This window comes from Sus scrofa, chromosome 7 (genome assembly GCF_000003025.6).
Source record: "Sus scrofa isolate TJ Tabasco breed Duroc chromosome 7, Sscrofa11.1, whole genome shotgun sequence".
NCBI classification, from domain to species: domain Eukaryota; kingdom Metazoa; phylum Chordata; class Mammalia; order Artiodactyla; family Suidae; genus Sus; species Sus scrofa.
This window is the reverse complement of record NC_010449.5, coordinates 1328149-1344329: the sequence shown is the minus strand read 5'-3', so window position 1 is coordinate 1344329 and position 16181 is coordinate 1328149. Positions and strand designations below refer to the sequence as shown.

At 46.4% G+C, this 16181-nt stretch overlaps 1 long non-coding RNA gene across 1 annotated transcript in view; it reads right to left on the bottom strand.

The window, feature by feature from the left end:
- LOC110261650 overlaps positions 1953-16181 on the bottom strand; it is a 34562-nt gene continuing 20333 nt past the window's right edge. Inside the window, exon 3 of the long non-coding RNA XR_002346085.1 lies at positions 1953-2217. This is a non-coding gene — a long non-coding RNA (uncharacterized LOC110261650). The remainder of the gene's footprint in view (positions 2218-16181) is intronic.

Below are 16181 nucleotides of genomic sequence, written 5' to 3'. Positions count from 1 at the left end.
TGGGACAGGCCTGGGTCTCGGGAGCACCTGGCAGGCGGCAGGGTCTCTTCCCGGACATCCCAGCCGCTCCGTCTGTGGTCTTGAATCAGGGCCACAGCCTGTGCTTGTGAAAGCAGCACGTTGCACAACTCGGGAGTGGGGTTGCTGGGCCAGAGGACAGAGGCCCACTCAACTGCATGTGGACACGGCCGGTCTCCAGAAGGACTGACCAGCGTGCACGTCTGTCAGCAACGCCCTGTCTCCCCACATTCTTGCCGACGCCTGAGTCACCCGGACTTCTAACCTGCATGTTCTGATGGGTCTGACGTGGTTTCCGTCGCTGTCATCTCTAAAGGGGGCCACCAGTGACTCTGGGATAATGTCATTTATAGTCTGTCTTGGTCACGAATCAAAGTCTGTGTGGGTCATTTGCAAATAGGTTTAATCTACACGGTGCACTTTTTTTCTTTTTACAGCTGCACCTGCAGCATATGGAGGTTCCCAGGCTAGAAGTCGAATCAGAGCTACAGCTGCTGGCCTACACCACCGCCACAGCAATGCAGGATCCCTCATCCACCATCGAGACCGGGGATCAAACCCACATCCACTCAGAGACGGCATAGGTCCTTAACCCACTGAGCCACGGTGGGAGCTCCTTACATGGTCTACTTTAAAGCTGAGGAACAGAGCAGACAGCCAGGTTCGCCCCCCAGCGTTAATTCTAAATGTGTGGTCCCCTAGGGTCCTCTCCGCAAGACCAGGTTCGGGGCTCCGCGTCCCCAGGAAGTGCAGGGGCAGACGTCCCACTGTGGGGGTCAGGACCATAGGGGACACAGGCATGAAGGGGGCACTCGAGCTCTGGAAGCTGACAGTGGTGACTGCACAGGGACGTGCGTGCTCTTAAGGCCACTGAGCTGCCCTCAGAAATAACCAAGCATGAATCTTAGGTATATTTCACCACAATGTTTAAAGCCTCTGGTTGCCAGTGGAGCGCTGGCTGGGAAGGCAGGGGTAGAAGCGGCAGGAATGCCAGCGAAAGCCACCGCAGTAGAGGTAGGAGGCAGGACTGAGACCGGACCGGGGGCGCACCTGTGGCAGCAGGATTTGGGAATCCTAGCGTTCCCTCCGCACGGCTTAGTTTGTTCCTGAAAATCCACGTTATGTGCAAAAGCTCTAAGAGTCAGTTTTCCTTTGTTTGTAAAGGGAAAAAACGTTATCCAATACTGCACAGCAACCAACTTCCTAAAACATAACCACGACAGTGAAACACCTGAGCCATAAGCAGTGTTAAGACGGAGAATGCTTAAGGCATCCTTTCCTCATCTTCAGGTGACGCCTGGGATGGCTACATGCCACGTGCTCATTTGGTCTGTCAGCAGGAACACGCACAGCTTGTCACACTACAACAGAATTGTCACATTACAGTGGGTCACGGCAAAGAACACAGCCAAGAATCCATTTGCTTAAAAAACAGAGACAAACATTTACAGTAAAAAAAAAATTAAGGCTCTTTCCTGCAACAAACTGTCACCTGCATTTTTCAGGGTTCCAGGGTTTGGGGTGTGGATGTTTTGGCAGAGGTATGGGGTGGGAAAGGGGTATTTTTGTGTGTCCTGCCAGCCGGAGATGCCCGCCCAGCAGGACGAAAAGAACTTGTGCTGTTCGTGGCGATACTGAGCTGCTGACACTGGAATCTCTTACCTCTGATTTTTACTATGTGAAATAATAGATTTCCAAATTATTTAAGAAAAATAAAGCATTTATATTAGTTTACTTTCTGGTTTTCCAACTGGTATTAGCAACATCTCCACGCTATATGATTTTATACTGTTGACACTTTTTATACTAAATTCACACTCGTGAACAGCAAAGTACTAGACTAAAATTGCAGGTGAGTTACAGGAAAGATCCCAGGTAAAGAAGGAAAAAAAAAAACCTTGTCTATAGAAAATCTGCCACGTTATGATCCCTACTTGGAGGATTTAAAATTAATCTTTATTATTATTATTATTATTTTGGGGGGGAAGGAAGAAAGACTTGCTGTCTTATACTTAAAGGGCTGAAGTAGAAACACAGCCACTCATACATGGACACATTCGTATGAAGTTTATACGAAGTCTAGCAAGGCAGCTTCTTCTCAATTTGCTGTTTCTAAGTGCACATCTGAGCCAGACGGCTCTGGGCCCGTGTTAATAAAACATGATGTTGCTTCTGAGAGGAAGGAGCCCTGGGATGGTGCTGAAAAAAGGGAAAAACAAGGAAACTTCAGAGTCTGATCTGCTTAAAAGGGGATTTAACATACGCACAAGAAGAAACATGAGAATTAGAGAAAATACCACAGCACTTTTTAAAGATGTCTCCTCTTTTCTCTTCCCATATATTATTTAGCGGAGGTGGTGTTGTTTTCGGCTCTTGGTAGGCACGGCAGATGTAGAAGGAAGGCGCGGTGAGCGGCGCAGTGAGTGGCGCAGTGAGCAAATGCGCGAGTGAGGGGAGGAGTGAGAGAGCGACAGGGAACTGCCAGGGACGGGGCAGGAGCCTGCAAGGATGCCTCGCGGGCCCTGCCTGGCTCCGCCGCTGTGGCTGCAGCCTCCTCCCCCAACCCTGCCGCGAGCAGATGGACCGGGCGCTGAGCGCCGGCCTCGAGCTGTGCCCTGGTCTCAGTGTGAGACTCAGTTAAAATCACATGGACTCCACGGGGGGTTCGTGTTGTGTATTTTTTGCATCAGCACACAGTACAAATAAGAAATATTTAGACTCCGAAAGATTTCTGCAATGTGATGGACACAAAGTGGGCCAATTGGTGTGTGAAGAGCAGAAAATGGCTGGTACCCTAGTGAGTCCACTCTCTGGAGGAGGACGTGGCGGCCACACGTTCGCGCTTATGTACACCTGCATCCCCGTCCTGACTCGGTTTAGATGGTGCGGACGACCTCATCCAGTCATCCCAACCTCCCGTTTCCCCACAGAAAAGGTCGGATCAGGCGGTTGCCATGGAATCTCTCAAAACTCACACCATGCTTTTAGTGAGAGTAGTGGGAACTGGTGTGTAAAGAGGTCCATCTGCCAAGCACTCTGACCAGACTGTAACCACGAAGTAAGAAACCCGGGCAGTTCTCCAAGAATCTCAAAAACTTGCTTAGAATTCCAAGCTGCACTGCCTCACGGATACAAAACAAATCTGTTTTTAACAGAAATATTTGATATGTGTGTGTATTTGTGCAGACATACCTTTAGTTGTCTATCCCACTTCCAACACTACAGAAGTTATTTTAAAGTCTAAATCTGTAACTGATAGGTTTGGGGGGGGTGTTTTCCAGCAACTCTAAAATCTGCCTCGGGACAGACTTACCTCCCGATCTTTCGGCACTTACGCTACAAGTTACAAGTGTTGGAACATGTGTGATGTTACCATTTTGTGCAGATTTAGATATTTTAGCTGATCTAAAGTCATAAAATACACAAAATGTATACATTTATGAAGATTTCCCTAAAGCAAGCCTCCCCTCCACCTCCATTTCAGTCCAAAGAATTTGCTCCATTTCAGCCACACACAAATGTTGTTTTTATGTGTTTCTTCCATGCAGCTTCTATGTTTGAAAGTATTTGCAAACATTCTATTCAAAACTAATACAAAAGGGATGTCGAATTCAGCCATATTACAGACGGAGGAGAAAAAAGTTCAGTAAATCGCTTTCCAAAATCGAATGTGTGGTTCCTGCACAATTACTGAGAAGTGGCTACAGTCAAAGGGTGTATACATACACAGGTGTAAAGCTCACGGCCTTAATGATTACGTAAGAGTAACTCCATCGAAATCAGTGTTCTGTACCAATGGAGAATGGCTGTAAAGCACAGCCAATCCTTAGTACAACACTGTAAATCAACTACACTTTAATTAAAAACTAAAAGAAGAAAGAGAGAAAGTAAAGCACTATGAACCAGTCCCCACAGACCCTCCTTGAAGCAGTAATTTTGAATGTTCCGCCCACCAAACATTTAATGAACAAGATGCAACCGTTAATGTAAGTTTTACCTTTTTCCTCAGTTTTCCTTCACTCTGGGCCATTTAAATGAAAAGACCAAAAAAAAAACTAAACAAAACAGCAAAATAACTAAGCTGGAACCAGATCCTTAGCACCACAACCATTCAGAACTCCCGTAACTTTCATGAGTATATTGGAAAGGGTTTGTAGCTGTGATCTCAGCACATATCAACTCATATAGAAAAATAAGCCAGCCACACACAAAGCACACCCTGTGAGAGCCACTGGTAAGAAGGAGAGAGTGAATTTCCAAGTCATAGAGCTTTGCATTCACCACGGTTCCTCGACTCGGCCAGCAGGTGGCAGTATTGACTGGCTGCCAGAACAGCCTGACCCTGGCGGGAACCTCATTGTTTCAAGAGTAATTCCCAAGAAATACAAATGAGTTAATCTTATCTGTGTTTTGAAACTTTCAAAGATATTATTCCATTCTATCAGAGACTACTGTGAACTCCCTTTGTAAAGCCCGCTGATCCCTCTATTTCTCTTGGCTCAGCGCAGAGCATTCAAGAGACGGGGGGTGTCTTTCATGTCCAGGTCGGGAACGATGGGATCCACGTTATCTGTTTCACAGGGAGACAAGCCCCACTGTTTACCTTTGCCCAGGACAGAGCTTTGGAACGACGTGGGAATTTTCCTATCAACATACACAGCAACATCTGCATGGGACAAAAACAAGCTTAAACCGGGAGTCACAAACCTTACAATGGTGCAGCCTGCGATTAGTTTAGACACCATTATCAAGTCCAGATCCGCTGACAAACTTCTCTTTCACTGCGTTTTTATTTGATATCACTTATCTGTGTGTGTGTGTGTGTGTGTGTGTGTGTGTGTGTGTGTGTGTGTGTTTAATTTGGTCACTAAGTGGAGCAATCTCTGACACGGGGACTTGGAATCAACAAGCTAGAAAGAAACTGGCCAAAGACATTTATCAACGTAAGTGCTGCTGGATCGTCTGAATAAAACTTCCCTCTTAGTAGCAAAGGTTTCAGGCTGGCTCCCACACTCCTCTGCTAGGCTCTGCGGGGAGGCTGGAGGGGTATTTATGGCTGTCAGGGGAGCAGCAGCGGGGCAAACTCTTCTCAAAGGGCCCGAGAGAGAATGCGCTGGCGCTGAGCACCACAAGGCAGCCCGAGGGTGGTATGTGGGTACTTGGACAACCATCTGAAGGTGTGTGAGCCAACCTTAACTCAGGCCGGGTCGGGCCCAGAGGCCGGGGTTTGTCCAGACGTTTCTAGAGAATAAACTCTGTTGTGGGTTTTTCCAGTCGAGCCCGTAAAGAATCTCAGAAAGATAAGACTTCAGCCTTGTATTCCTGCTAAGCTTTTTTCTATTTAATTTTTTTTTCCAGTTTAAAGCTATACAGTAGAATTTTACAGTAATCTTTTACATTTTTAAATATATACTGGATTCTTATCACAAAGAAAGAAAAATCCTGGACCTGAGATCAGAAAATGTGGTTCAAAAGACACTCATGACGCTGTCCAGTGGGTTAGGTTTGGTGAGGGGACCACAGCTGGGGAGGGGCTGGGAGCTGGCACGGAAAAAAAGGGCCACAGATCAACATGCAAATCACAGCACGTGCTTTTCATTAAGGCCTTGTTCAGAAAGCCTTTACACACTCCACGTTGATGAGTTTTCATTTAAATTCAAAATGGATGCTTTTGAAAGTATTAGCACGGCAGGCTTTTAAAGAAAAGATCCCCTTCTGGTGAACTGCGGGCGTCGCAGGGAGATCCTGCGGCCTGGTGTCGGTGTCCCTGGTGATCTGAGGATTAATGAACTAATCTGTAGAACTAACTTAGACTGAAATGTGAGTTCGGGGCTCACAATTTCTTTTTCTTTCCTTTCACCAGATCATAGGATATTTTGCAAAGTAGATTAGCTAGTAGGAAAGGAATGGCATACAATAACAGACTCAATAATTATTTTATCTCTGACCTTGCAGAATAGTGGGAAACATTCTCAGAATTGCTCTTTAGAAAGGGAAAGAAACTTGAGTAGGTGTGCCTGTGTGCTGGGCCCTGGCTGGGAACGGGAGGAACCTTCAACGGCCCACACAACCTCCTGTTTTGCAGACAGTAAACTGCGGCCCAGAGCACTGGTGTGACACAGCCAAGGTCACACAGCTGGGGACCGCTGGGCCTGGGGGTAGTCCCCGTAAGGAAAACTGGACACTTCCAGGGGTAGCTCGAAAAGCAAGTTATCTTTCTTTCAATGAATGGGTCTTAGACTCACAAGATAAGTATGAAACACAAGCTAATTTGTTTTGGGTTTCTTGGTTGTTTTTTGTTTTGAAGGAGAAAAAGAAGCTTTTACTGCTTTGCCAGGCAAAGGGGGCCACACCAGGCTAATGCCTTAAAGGCTGTGCCCCGAGACACAAGCTAATTCGAATGCCTCCTGGCATTGTCCCGAGAGCCATTAACAACAGGAATTGAGGGTACGACTCTCAGCCTTCCAGGCTGGTTCTGGTGCAAAGTGAAGAGAGTTTGGGGGCAGGTAGTTTGCTCAGCCAGCCTGTAGGTGCCCAGGAACCCGAATCCTGCCTCCTCCGGGTGGGAACCAATTGCGCCGTGCTGGAGGCTCAGACCGGCGGCCGCCTCAGACCACGGCGCACAGAGGGTCACGGGCCTCCCTGGGGGAAGGAAGGAAGCATCCCAAGCTCCCAGGCGTCCTTGAGCCGGGCTCTCCGCTCGTAAGGGAACAAAGACCTCTCACCGTTACAGAGGAACACCCGCCTGCTTCACTATAATCAAGTCCCATCAGCAGGTGTGGTTTCAGGTGTAAGCCTCTACTTTACGGGCCCTCTGTGACCCACAGAAGGAACTTTTATCACAAAGGGGTGTTGGCTCTGGGGTTCCAGGCTGCCTGTGGGCTCCTATCAAGACGATCTACATGCGGGAGTCCAAAGAAGGGAAGTTTCTTCCTTCCTTTCTTTTTTTTTTTTTGTCTTTTGTCCTTTTAGGGCCGCACCCGCAGCATATGGAGGTTCCCAGGCGAGGGGTCACATTGGAGCTGTAGCTGCCGGCCTACACCACAGCCACAGCCACGCCAGATCTGAGCCGCATCTGCGACCTACACCACAGCTCACGGCAACGCTGGATCCTTAACCCACTGAGCGAGACCAGGGATCGAACCCAAAACCTCATGGTTCCTAGTCGGATTCATTTCCGCTGCACCACGACAGGAACTCCCCAGACAAGGGCAGTTTCTGTTCTGAGTCAAATCACTTTCCAACCCACAACCTCATCCCACTCAGCCGCTCCAGACCTCTGCCCACCTGGTCCCGAAATAAACAGGAGGATTCTTTTTTTCATACTTTTTTTTTTTTTTTTTTTTTTTTTGGTCTTTTTGCCTTTTCTAGGGCGGCTCCCTCAGCATATGGAGGTTCCCAGGCTAGGGGTCGAATCGGAGCTGTAGCCACCAGCCTACACCACAGCCACAGCAACGCCAGATCCGAGCAGCGTCTGCAACCTACACCACAGCTGACGGCAACGCCAACGCCGGATCCTTAACCCACTAAGGGAGGCCAGGGATCGAACCTGCAACCTCATGGTTCCTAGTCAGATTCGTTAACCACTGAGACACAATGGGAACTCCTCATTCTACCTTATTTTCTGAGACTTCTTCCAGTGTGAAGGCAGACAAAGGCCGACATGACGCCAAGTGCAATGTGCGGACTGATCCGTCGTTGGCTCGGAAGAGCCACCCCCACCGTGCAGGCCCAGAGGGAGGGCCTCTTCCCTCCACAGAGGGAACCTCTGCAGGCCCCACCCGTGTGCCCGGCTCTCCCCTCTTCTCTGAAACATTCTTTCCAAGCGCGGGGCCCGGAGGGGCTGTCACCACGGAGATGGCGGTGCCCCGACATTGGCTCGCTTTTCAAAGGCCATCCCAGGACTGCTCTCAGCTGTGGGCGGCCTGGGAGAGCTTTCTCTCCTGCACTTGGAGGTCTTACAGAAGTGAGCCCACGTCTCCTGGGCCTGCCCCTGGCCCTGAGATGGGGCCCGACAGAGGCAGGAGAGGCGGAGACGGGAGGTGGGCGAGCGGCAGGGCCAGCGCGACCCAGCGCCTCACCGGATAGGATGGTAAGAGCAAAAGGCGCCCTGCCCACAACAGGCAGGGAGGAAGGTGCCCGGGAAGGCGTCCACGGTCCCGAAGCTTTAAAAGAAGCCTAGGAAGCGCTGTGGCCCAAGTGCAGGTGACACACCATGGCTGTGGGCTGGGCACCACCTGCCCACACTCTGCTTTGTCTGCACACATTGGTTGATTTTTCAGTGAATCCGTTGCCAGCATTTACAGACCAGCCTTTGCTGGGTAACCTTGGATTCTGGTGTCTGAGCGACAATGTGTGGAGGACACGGTACGGGCCTGCCCTCTTCCCAGCGTTCCCTGGCTCAGGTCCTGGGCCCCCAGACCAAGCAGGCCCAGTCCGTCACCCAAGCGTCCCTGTAAGACTTGGCCACCACGCCCACAGCACCTAAGGCAGGAGAACAGAAGCCTTGCAGTCATCGGCCCTGGACAGCTTGTTCCCATTAATAGTCTAATGCAAATAGCAGTCTCTCAAATGCAAGGTTACACTTCTCAACTAACTGTTAGGCTCCCCAAGCTTTTCCTTTTAAGCTGAATGTAAACTGGCCGATATTTAGGACTATTCTTATTGGACATGTTTATATCACACATATACTCTACCGGCTGTTATGGGGAATAATGTCATATCCACCGCTTTCTTTTCTTTTTTTTTCTTTTTTTTTTTTTTTTTTGCTGCTTAGGGCCACACACAGGGCATATGGAAGTTCCCAGGCTAGGAGTGGAATCGGAGCGCAGCCACTGGCCTACACCACAGCCACAACAACGCAGGACCTGAGCCGCATCTTCACCTACACTGCAGCTTGCAGCAATGCCAGATCCTGAACCCACTGAGTGAGCCCAGGAATCGAACTTGCATCCTCGTGGATACTAGTCAGATTCATTTCTGCTGAGCCACCATGGGAACTCCCCATCTACCAATTTTTGCCAAACAGTTCCAAGTGTTCTATCAAATCCTAGACCAAATTTCCCCCAAATTGAAATTGCCTGTGATCCTTATCTGCTGTCTGCTTTAGATTACGAGGGGGCAAAGCCACACAGGAGCACAGAACTTGATTAAAACAGAGGAGCTCTCCTGGACCTCAGGAGCGCATCTGCCATCACAACTCCGTTTACAGAGTAAGCCTCTCTCTATTAAATTCGCAGGGGTGGCGCACAGGGCAGAAACAACTGTTTTTCAGCCAAAGACCCAAGGGTTCTATTTAAGGGCTGGGGTACTGGGAAAACAGTGGGTTATTTGAATTCCCGCCACCTGTGTGGTCTGTCTACTCCCAGGAAGAGGCAGACTAGAGGTGGCTTAGCGTAGAAACAGCATGTAACCGCCACTGACGTATATAACCTGCTGATCAGCGGCAGGATATTGGGCCTTTTTCTTTTCCCTCCTTGGGGGACTCTTCTGTCTTCATTTTCTGTTTGTTCTGTCTGTGTGTCTTTTTCTCCAGTTTAGGAGGTCTGCAAGCATCCTTGTCAGTAGGAACTGAACCACCTAGCCGTTTGATCTGCTAGCTGTGACTTTGATTTCGACTTGGTCTCATTTTGGTTCTAAAGCCCTTTTCAAAATGTTGTTATCAGATTTGCAGCCCGTAGTTCCCATTCTGATTTCTCTTTTTCAAATTAGGTCTCCAATTTCAGGCTCAACTCCACTGACAAAATAAGATGAAAGCACTGCTGTTACATCAGCATTATTAACTCCCAAACGTTGGCCAAAAGAGTATTCTAATGTGTCCTGAAAGTCTCCCATAGTTCCATCTTGCTCCGGTTTTGTTGTTGCTGCTGTTAATGACATATAATTGACACATCTCCTTATATTGGTTTCAGGTCTACAACATACTGATTCAATATCTGTATACACGGCAAAATGACCACCAAAATAAGCCTCATTAACATCCACCATAGTACATAGTTACAAAAACTTTGCGATGAAAACTTTTAAGATCTGCTCTCTTAGCAGTTTTCACATACACAGCCAGCGTGTTAGTAGCTACGGTCAGTGTCAGGAACCGGTTTGTCGCGTGGCCGTGACTGTGCAGATCTGTGCCTTTCGACCCTCTTCCCGCGTTTTGCTCACCCTCAACCCCCGTCTCTGGCAACCACCCACCTGCTCTCTGTACCTGTAAACTTCGTTTGGGGCTTGGGGGTGGGGTGTTTCTTTTAGATTTCACACATAAATGAGATCAGAGTATTTGGGTTTTTGCTGCCTGACTTATTTCACTGCACATGATGCCCTCGAAGTCCACCCATGTTGCTGCAAATGCCAAGGTTTCAGCCCTTGTTGAGGCTGAGTGATACTCCTTTGTGCGTGTGTGTGGATGCAGAGAGAGACAGAGACAGAGATCAGATGGAGAGACAGATGGAGTACTTTCCTCACGCATCATCCGTGAACACTTAGCTCATTCCCATGTTTTGGCTGCTGTAAATAATGCTGCAAGGAACACAAGAGTGCAGGTAGCTTTTTGAGTTACTATTTTCATTTTCTTCAGACATATACCCAGGAGTAGAATTCCTGAATCACACAGTAGTTCTGTCTTTAATGTTTTGAGGGACTCCAAAATGTGCTCCACAGTCGATGCACCAAGCTGCGTTCCCTTCCCTCCGCAGTCTCGCCAGCACGAGGTCTCCCCGCGTTTCTGACGATGGCCATTTGGGCCGCTCTGACGTAACCAGGGCTGGGGTTCTGTCTCCCTGGGGCTCGCGCTGCATCCCTGATGCTCCTGATGTTGAGCACCTTGCCCTGTGCCTCTCTGCCATCCACACGTCTGCTCTGCAAAATGTCTACTCAGATCCACTGTCCATTCCTACAGGATTGCTTGGGTTTTGTTGTTGTTGGGTTTTATCTTTAGCTGTTTGTATGAATTCTTTATATATTTTGGAATATTAATGCCTTATCAGATATATGATTTGCAAATATTTTCTCCCATTCTCTAGGCTCCCTTGTCATATTGTTGATAATTTCCTTTGCTACGCAGGAGCTTTTTAGATTGATGTAGTCCCCCTTAGTTATTTTTTTTGTTTTTGTGTCTTTTTAGGGCCTCACCCATGACATACGGAGGTTCCCAGGCTAGGGGTAGAATCGGAGCTACAGCTGCCAGCCTACACCACAGCCACAGCAACGTGGGATCTGAGCCACATCTTCAACCTACACCACAGCTCATGGCAACACCAGATCCTTAACCCACTGAGCGAGGCCAGGGATCAAACCCACGTCCTCATGGATACTAGTCGGATTCATTACCACTGTGCCACCACGAGAACTCCTTATTTTTCCTTTTGTTGCCTCTGTTTTTGATATTAGATTTTAAAAAAATCATTGCTAAGATTAATAGCAAGGATCTTATTGTCTATGCTTTCTTCTAGGAGTTTCATGATTTCAGGTCCTAAATTCATGTCTTTACTCTGTTTTAAGCTAACTTCTGTGTTTGATGTGAGAGTGTGTGCCAGTTTAATCCCTTTGCATCTGGCTGTCCAGTTTTCCCAACTCCACTTATTGATAAGACTGTCCTTTCCCAACTGTATATTCTTGGTTCCTCTCTCATAAATTAATTGACCATACACACATGGGTGTATTTCCAGACTGTTTATTCTGTTCCATTGATCTAGTGTTTGTCATGGTTTTCTTTCCAATATCATACTATTTGAATTACTGTAGCTTTGTAATATAGTTTGAAACCAGGGAGCATGAGAACCTTAGCTCTATTCTTCTTTCTCAGGATTACCTTGGCCATTCAGGGTCTTTAGTGGCTCCACACACATTTTAAGATTGTTGTAGTTCTGTGCAAAATGCCACTGGAATTTTGATAGGAACTACACTGAATCTGTAAACTGCTTCGAGTAGTATGGGTATTTTAAAAATAGTAAGTCTCCCAATTCAAGAGCATAGGTGTCTTTCCATTTTTCTACATCTTCCTCAGTTCTTCCATTGGTGTTTTATAGTTTTCATTGCATAGGTCTTTCACCTCCTTGGCAAAATTTATTTGTAGGATTTTTATTCTTTTTTGATGCAATTATAAATAATATTATTTTTGCGATTTCTTTTTTTTTTTGATAGTTTGTTACTAGTGCATAGAAATGCAATGGTTTTCTGTGTATTTATTTCATAGCCTACAACTCTACTGAATTTGTCTATTCTAACAATTTTTTGGTGGAGTCTTTAGGATTTTCATGTATAACATTATCTGCAAATAGCAATAATTTTATTTTTCTTTTCCAATTTGGATGACTATTTCTTTTTCTTACATAATTTCTGTGCATAGGACTTTGAACACCATGTTGAACAAAAGCAGTGAGAGTAGGCATCCTTGTCTTGTTTCTGATCTTAGCGGAAAATCTTATAGATTTTACCACTGAATATGGTGTTACCTGTAGACTTGTCATACATGGCCTTTATAGTGTTGAGATGCATTTCCCCCATACCCACGTTGCGAGGGTTTTTTTAATCATAAATGCATGTTGAATTTTGTCAAATGCTTTTCATGCATTATTGAGATGACCATGACTTTTATTCTTCATTTTGTTAACACAGTGTATCACACTGATTGATCTGCAGATGTAGAACCACCCTTGCATTCCCAGAATAAATCCCACTTGATCATGGTGAATGATCCTTTTAATGTATTGTTGAATTTGATGTGCTAATATTTTGTTGAGAATTGCTGCATCTGTGTTCATTAGGGAGACTGGCCTACAATTTTCTTGTGGAAACCCTGTCCAGCTTTGGTGTCCGGGTAATGCTGGCTTCATAACATGAATTTGGAAGCATTCTCCTCTCTTCTATGTTTTTAGAAGAGTTTGAGAAAGACTGGTATTAATTCTTCATTGAATGTTTGGTAGAATTTACCAGTGAAGCTTTCTGGTCTGGACTTTGCTTGTTGGGAGGCTTTTGATTACTGACTCAATCTCCTTACTAACAATTAGTCTGTTCATATTTTCTATTTTTTCACAATTAAGACTTTGTAGATTATATGTTTCTAGGAACTTATCCATTTCTTCTACTTTGTTTTATTTCTTGGCATATTATTGTTCATAGTAATCTCTCGTGATCCTTTGTATTTCTGTTGTATAAGCTGTAACACTGCTTCTTTCATTCTGATTTTACTTATTTGAATCCTCTTTTTTTCTTGGTAAGTCTATCCAAAGTTTTGTCAATTGTGTTTATCTTTTCAAAGAAACAGCTTAGTTTCATTTATCTTTTGTATTGTCTTTTTAGTCTCTGTTTCATTTAGTTCCACTCTGATCTTTATTATTTCCTTCCTTCAGCTAACTTTGGGCTTCATTTGTTTTTCTTTTCTAATTTCTTGAGGTATAAAATTATATTGCTTATTTGAGATTTTTCTTTTCCTTTTGTCTTTTTAGGGCTGCACCCACAGCATGTGGAAGTTCCCAGACTAGAGGTCTAATAGGAGCTGTAGTCACCAGCCTACACCCCAGCCACAGCAACATCAGACCCGAGCCACATCTGCAACCTATACCACAGCTCACAGCAAGGTCGAATTCTTAACCCACTGAACAAGGTCAAGGATCAAACCTGCATCCTCATAGATACTAGTTGGGCCACAACGGGACTCCTTTCTTGTTTCCTGATGTAGGCATTTATCACTATGAACTTCCCTCTTAGAACAGTTTTTGCTACATTCCCTAAGCTTTGATATGTTTTCGTTTGTCTCATGGTATTTTTTTTTTCTCTTTTGATATCTTCTTTGACCGATGGTTGTTCACCAGCATTTTTTTTTTTTTTCTTTTTGGCCACATCTGAGGCAAGTGGAAGTTCCCAGGCCAGAGCTCAAACCTGGGCCTCAATAGCAACCCAAACTGCAGCAGTGAAAATGCCAGGTCCTTAACCCACTGAGCTACAGAGAAACTCCAGAAGCATCTTTTAAAACTCCATGTATTTTTAGTTTCATCTTCTTTTTGTTTGTATGATTGAATTATGGCCCAATCAATTTTTACCAAAAAAATTTGGATATGACTTTTAGGAACTATATATTTTTGTCATTTTCTTGACCTTTGAGTTTATAGAGAAAAGAAGGATCCTACAGGTCCTTTTCCAGGTCAGTCCAATCACCTTTCTAATTCAGCATTTGGCATCTGAGGTTCTGACCCACATGTGCACAAGCTGATAGAGGCAGTTAATCCTAGGCCATATCCCTCCAACGGAATTCTAAGTACTTTGGTAAATGTTTGCTGGTCTTGTTTGAGTTGACGGAAATTTTCCTTATAGTTCTTAACTCAGCTCAGGCCCAAATTTAAATTCTACAGTTGTCTGAATACCAGACTCAAGGGAGGGAGGGCTATCTAGAATCACCTGCACTTGGGGCATGAGGAGAGTCATTTGGAAAAATCAGGGCATCTGGACAAGGGGAGGGTGAGAGGCCAGTTGGCAGAGGCACAGGAGGAGGAGGGTCAAAGGATAAGACAGAAGAACAGCTAGTACTGAAAGGAGTTTAGTTCTCTTTAAGTTTGCTGAATGGCTCAGCAGCTTTGGTCAAAGAAGCTTTCAGTGAAGACTTTTGACTCAGAATTTTGTCTGGAGACCAATCAAAGAATGATGCCCGTTGAGCCTGAGAAATATAGTTTCCTTTCTTCTTCTCAAATAAATAATTGTGCTCAAATCAAATGTTCCCCAGAGTGGCCACTGAAGGCCCAAATCACCGTGGTGAAGTTACGCCATTTAGAAAGACGGGCGTAAGAGTTAGGGTGAGAACACAGCACATGAAAGAAGCAGGAGTTTTTCCAGGAGGGAGAGGATTCAAGACACTGCCCCTGTAGATGATCAACTGGTTTCCTGGGCTGCTTGCTGCAGGTTCAGGGTCAGGGCTCTATTTTTATACGGACAGGGGTCTGGCCATTGTCCACTGGTGTGTCAGTCAGAGCCCTCAACCCAGCAATTTCGCTCCTGGGAATTCGTCCTATGTGGATGAAACAGGCTGTGTACAAGATGACACGTGGCAACATCGTTTAGAGAGAAAAAGCAAAGTCTGAAAACGACCAAAATGTCTCTGCTCAGGACATAGGATACACAATGCAGGTGCACCCGTGCAACAGAAGCTTCCTGTCCCCAGGCCCCTCACCCCAGCTTTGCCATCACTCGCATGGCACCCGTTATAGGTCAGACTTCTCTAACGTGTATTTAAGGACCGAAGCAAAATTCAACGTTATTGATCATTGCGTTCTCTCAAAAAACATTTGTCAGCTGAAAGTGAAAAGCCAGGCACTCCGCTCCAGCCAGAGGCTAGGCAGCCACAAACCTCACCAAGAGAAAAGCACACTTCCATACAAGAAAGCGCTGTGGTTGAGGAACGAGTTTACTGCTGCAATGCATTTGGATGTCACAGCACATTTACAGAAGCACTGTGGCTGTTCGACTCGAACAAGCTTCTTGGGACATGATCTAAAAGAAGCAGTCGGCAGATTCCCCCTCCGAAGGCCCAGAGAGCATTTTAGGTTTCGAGGATCACACGGTATCCGTCGCCTGTTCCTCTTGTTTGTGTTTAACGTTTTAGAAATGTAAAACCTTCCTTATTCCTAGGGGTGTGGAAGAACCAGTCACAAGCTGGATTTGGGTTCAGAGACCCCTGTCTAAAGGCCAAAGTTCCCTGACCTCTTTCCTAAGAGAAGAGAGAATAGTGGGGAAATGCCTACGTCTGAATACCCGAGTATCACAGGAAGGGGACATCGCAGACTTCTGCAGGCCGAGAGACAGTGCAAGAAAGACTGGAGCGACTGAAGCTTTAGACTCAGAATCACCTGGAGGACTTGCCGAGCCCAGATCATGTGGCGCCCGCGTCCCAGTGATGCCGGTGTTTCTTCTGGGGGCGCGTTCTGAGCACTGCTGCTGCAGAGGTGGAGATGCCGAGTGAAAGCCTCTGGCCCCCTGTTTTGTGCAGTCGTCCCTTTGCTGCATCGCTAAGACTCTTCTCATGACTAAAGCAATGTTCGGGGGCATGAGTTCCTGTCTCAGCTGCCACCGTATCAGACCCCCTCAGATGCTGCACTGAGATACCAGAGTCATCTCCTCCAAGGACCAGGGGGCGGCGGCGGGGGTGGGGGATGTCAAGCCTGCAGCCTCTCCCAGGG